The 5655-nt window shown below is 40.1% G+C and overlaps 1 pseudogene across 1 annotated transcript; it reads right to left on the bottom strand.

Moving 5' to 3' along the window:
- Positions 1-490: 490 nt before the first annotated feature.
- On the bottom strand, positions 491-1555 carry LOC698547 (heterogeneous nuclear ribonucleoprotein A1-like; annotated as a pseudogene). The gene has a single exon (XR_001444554.3). The product of XR_001444554.3 is annotated as a heterogeneous nuclear ribonucleoprotein A1-like (transcript).
- Between the last annotated feature and the right edge of the window lie 4100 nt (positions 1556-5655).

Below are 5655 nucleotides of genomic sequence, written 5' to 3' on the forward strand. Positions count from 1 at the left end.
TTCATATGTTCATTGATGATTTGAATTTTCTCTTCTGATAAGTGCTTATTCATATTTTTTGAACATTTTTCTATTAGGTTATTTTTATTTATATTGATTTGTAAGTGTTCTTTGCAGAATCTGGATACCTATCTTTTGTCAGTTAAGTGTTAATGAGTAATTGTATTTTCAATCTCTTTAATGTGTCTTTTTTTTTTTTTTTTAAAGACATTTATTCAGCGTCACGATCAGACTATTACATTTAGCAATCAACAGCATGGGTGCAAAAAAAAAAAATCTACATTAAAACCCTTTGTTGGAATGCTTTACACTTTCCACAGAACAGAAACTAAAATAACCTGTTATACAATTAGTCACAAATACAGTCCTCGAGTTTTTTGCCCATACACATGAGTATTTGTCTAAAACATGTCTTCTTTGTAGCAGCTAGGCCCTGCCACCACTGTGCTTGGCTGAGTTCACAAATCTGTTGTAACCTGTAGCCTCCCTGTCACTTCTCTGGCTCTCCTCTCCTGCTGAGCTTTGTTTCCTAATTAAAATCTTCTGCCACTGCCATAGCTACTGCTGCTGCTGGAACCGCCATAGCCACCTTGGTTTCGTGGTTTTGCAAAGTATTGGCCTCCACCACCATAGGGGCCAGAGCTTCTGCCTCCAAAATTTCCTCCCTTCATGGGTCCAAAATTTGAAGACTGATTGTTGTAATTGCAAAATCATTGTAGCTTCCACCACCTCCAAAATTGCTTCCATCATTACCAAATCCATTACAGCCATCCCCACTGCCACCATATCCACCACCACCACGGCTGCCACCAAAGCCACCACGACCACTGAAGTTTCCTCCACGACCGAAGTTGTCATTCCCACTGAAACCACCTCCACGACCACCACCAAAGTTTCCAGAACCACTTCGACCTCTTTGGCTGGATGAAGCACTAGCCATCTCTTGCTTTGACAGGGCTTTCCTAACTTCACAGTTGTGGCCATTCACAGTATGGTATTTCTGAACGACAATCTTATCCACGGAGTCATGGTCGTCAAAGGTTACAAAGGCAAAGCCCCTTTTCTTGCCACTGCCTCGGTCAGTCATGATTTCAATCACTTCAATTTTCCCATACTGTTCAAAATAATCTCTTAGGTGATGTTCTTCGGTGTCTTCTTTAATGCCACCAACAAATATCTTTTTCACAGTTAAGTGGGCACCTGGTCTTTGAGAATCTTCTCTTGAGACAGCTCTCTTTGGTTCCACAACTCTTCCGTCCACCTTGTGTGGCCTTGCATTCATAGCTGCATCCACTTCCTCCACAGTGGCATATGTGACAAACCCAAAGCCCCTGGAACGCTTGGTGTTTGGATCTCTCATTACCACACAGTCCGTGAGCGTTCCCCATTGCTCAAAATGGCTCCTCAGGCTCTCATCGGTTGTTTCAAAGCTCAACCCTCCAATGAAGAGCTTCCTCAGCTGTTCGGGCTCTTTAGGAGACTCTGACTTAGACATGACGGCAGGGAGAAGAGAGACTTTAACGATGCTTCTTCGGCGGCGTCCACGGGCAGAAAGCTAATGTGTCTTTTGACAATCAAACGTGTTTTTAAAATTTTAATGGTGTCAAATTCATAAATATTTTCCTTTAAAGTTTGTGATTTTGTGTCTTATTTTAACATTTTTTCATTAACATGAGGACATAAAAATATTCTCTTCTATTTTCTTCTAAAAGTCTGTATTAGTTCCTTTTCACATTGCTATAAACAAATACCTGAGGTGGGGTAATTTACAAAGAAAAGAATTTTAATTGGTTCACTGTTCTGTAGGCTGTACAGGAAGCATGGTGCTGGCATCTGCTCAGCTTCTGGGGAGGCCTCAGGAAACTTATAATCATGGCAGAAGGCAAAGGGGAAGCAGGCATGTCACATGGCCAGAGTGAAGCAAGAGAGGTAAAGAGGTGCTACACACTTTCACATGCCCAGATCTCACAACAACTCACTCACATGGAGAACAGCAGCAAGAGGTTGGTGCTAAACTATTCATGAAAAATCCCCCTCCATGATCAGTCATCTCCCACCAGCCCCCACCTCCAACATTGGGGATTACAATTCGACATGAGATTTGGGCGAGGACAGAGATTCAAACCATATCAAAGTCTTAAATTCACTGGAACAGATTGATTTGTTCAAGGTAGAGATTCAGTTTTGTTTTTTTCTCATATAGATGACAAATTGCACCAGCACCATTTATTGACGACTCCATCCTTTTCCTGCATTGCCAACTCTGCCATCTATAAAGTTTCTATTTATGTGTGGGTTTATTCTGGGATCTCTAACTCTGTTCCATTGGTCTATTTATTTACCCCTGTGCCCGTGTGTCTTTATTATAACTTTATACAATTTGTTCCAATCAGTCTTTCACTTCCTACTCCAAAATAGCTCTTATCAAAGTCACCATGATCTACATGTTGCCAATTTTAATTGTGAATTCTTAATATTTATTTTACTCAATCTCCACTGTCAAATAATAATTTCAAAAAGTAAAATCATGACTTACATACAAATATAAAATGAACACATGTAAATGATTTTATATTACTCGCTAATGAGGGAACCAGTAAGATGTTACAACCAGTTTAAAGAAGTTCATGAACCTCACATACAAAAGCAATAAGGAAAGCTTTATAAGTTTACTAATACAGTCACACATTGCAAAACAACATTTCAGTCAACAACGGACCCCATATATGTTGGTATTCCCATCAGGTATAAGGGAGCTGAAAAATTCCTGTTGCCTCGTAACATCATAGCTGTCCTAACATCATAGCGCAATGCATTACGCAGTGCATCTGTGGTGATGCTGGTGTAAACAAATCTACTGTACTGCCAGTTGTATAAAAGCATAGCACATACAATTATGTACAGTGCATAGGACTTGATAATGATCATAAACAACTGTATTACTAGTTTACGTATTTACTATACTGTACCTTCATCATTATTTTAGAGTGCAAAAAGTTAGCTGTAGGCCAGACGCGGTGGCTCATGCCTGTAATCCCAACACTTTGGGAGGCTGAGGCGGGCGGATAACCTGAGGTTGGGAGTTCGAGACCAGCCTAACCAACGTGGAGAAATCCCGTCTCTACAAAAAATACAAAACTAACCAGGCATGGTGGCGGGTGCCTATAATCCCAGCTACTCAGGAGGCTGAGGCAGGAGAATCGCTTGAAACCAGAAGGCAGAGGTTGTGGTGAGCCAAGATCATGCCATTGCACTCCAGCCTGGGCAACAAGAGTGAAACTCAAAAAAAAAAAAAAAATTTTAGCTGTAAAACAGCCTAAGACAAGTGCTTCAGGAGGTGCTCCAGAAGATGGCATTGTTGTCATAGGAAATGACAGCCCTATGGATCTTATTGCCCCTGAAGACCTTCCAGTGGGACAAGGAGCAGAGGTGGAAGGCAGTTATATTAATATTCCTTACCCTGTGTAGCCTAGGCTAATGTATGTGTTTCTGTCTTCATTTTTAACAAAAAAGTTTAAAAAGTAAAAAAAAGTAATTTAAAAATGTTAGAAGTTTATAGAATAAGGATATAACAAAATTTTTTTGTACAGCTGTACAATGTGTTTGTGTATTAAGCTAAATATTATTAGAAAAGAGTCAACAAGATTGTTAAAATTTAAAAGTTCATGGGATTAAAATGTTACAGTAATCTAAGGTTAATTTATTATTGAAGAAAGAAAAATGTGTTAAATATATTTAGTGTAGCATAGGTGTACAGTATTTATAAAATCTGCCATCAGGTACAATAATGTCCTAAGCCTTCACATTTACTATCACTTACTCACTGGCTCCCCCAGGGCAACTTCCAGTCCTGTAAACTCCATTCAAAGTAAGTGCACTCCATACATGTAGCATTTCAAATCTTTTTTACTGTATTTTTACTGTGCCTTTTTAATATTTAGATATGTTTAGATGCAGAAATACTCACCATTGTGTTCCAATTGCCTACAGTATTCAGTTCAGTAACATGCTGTTCAGGTTTGCAGCCTCGAAGCAATAGGCGCTATCCTACAGCCTGGTGTGTAGTGGTCTATACCATCTGGGTTTGTGTAAGCACACCGTATGATGTTTGCACAATGACAAAATTGCCTAACAATACCACACATCTTAGAACATATCCTTGTGGTTAAGCATCACATGATTACAAATGCAAAACTGGTTTATTCACAGGGCAATTGCATTCTACCAATTCTACCAGTGCAAGTAATTGCATTCAACCAGATATAATTGTTTTCATAGACAAGAATCATTTGCATTATTGTCAGTTTTCTATAACTCACAGAGCTGTAAAATAGATCAAAAGCAATGAAAGATGAATATAACCCTGAAGGTATACTAGACAGAACACTCCATTTTTTGGTCCATTTCAATGTATTTCACAATGTTTATTGGCACCATAATATTGGTTTGTCCTTCTTGAAATATCTGACATCTCCCATGCCACCCCAATCTCTTAATTTGCCTGTTCCCTTGCTGCTTGCTATATCTCATTCCCTTAGATCCCTCTCCTCTTCCCAATTTCTAAGTGTTGGGTGCCCCAAGGCTCTGAGTTCTTCTCTTTTCTTTTTAAAATTTACCTAGGTAATACCACCTTGTCTAACAGTTGGCAAACTATAGCCTATGGGCCAAATCTGGCCCACTATCTGCTTTCTAAAATAAAGTTTTATTGGAACATGGTCACGATCATTCATTCACATATTGTCTATGGCTGCTTTCGTATTATAACGGCAGAGTTGAGTGGTTGGGACAATGCCTAAAACACTTACCATGTGGTTCTTTACAGACAATCTTAATGGCTTTCAAAACATACATTGATGACCCCCAGATTTACATGTCCAACCTGACCTCACCACAGCACTCTAGACTTGTTAACACTTCCACCTTCTCCGCATCTCCGCCACACATCTTCAGCACTTCCCATCTAAGTAAATGAAACCCCTGTCCCTGAGTTGCTCAGGTCAAAACCCTTGGTGTCTTTTACTACTCCTCTCTTGCTTTCACACTTCATATCCTTTTCCATTAGAAAATTCTGGTTGCTCTTCCTTTATAATAGACCCTGATTCTATTACACTCTGTCTCTCCCAGCTGCTCTCCTTGCTTCCTCCCTCACCCCACATAGCAGGAAAGTGCTCATCAGAAATAGAATCCAGATCAAGTCCCTGCCTTGCTCAGCTGCTTCCTATCATGCTCAGAACAAAATGCAAAGTCCGGCCATGGCTCTGGCTGCTTCTCTGACCCACCTCCCTACCACTCTTTCTCAACTCCTGCTCCACTCCAGCCACACTGGCATCCTTGCCCATCCTCAAAGACAGCAAACACAGTAAACACCTTCCTCTCTAGTCTCTGAATTTTACACGTGCTATTCCTCTGCCTGAAACTTCTGGTCCTGGAGAGCCACATGGCTTATTTCCTCACTTCAGTCAGGTCACTGTTCTCTGCTCCTCCTAAAATATCAGTCCTCATCACTTTCTAGCCCCTTACCATGCCACCTGGTTTTGTTTTTCTTCGACCTAATTATATATATATACGTAATACATGCATATATAATACATATATAATATGTGCATTCTGATATCATTACTCTCAAATACAAGCTCCACGAGAGTAGGCATCTTG

This window comes from Macaca mulatta, chromosome 4 (assembly GCF_049350105.2).
Source record: "Macaca mulatta isolate MMU2019108-1 chromosome 4, T2T-MMU8v2.0, whole genome shotgun sequence".
In the NCBI taxonomy this organism is placed as follows: Eukaryota; Metazoa; Chordata; class Mammalia; order Primates; family Cercopithecidae; genus Macaca; species Macaca mulatta.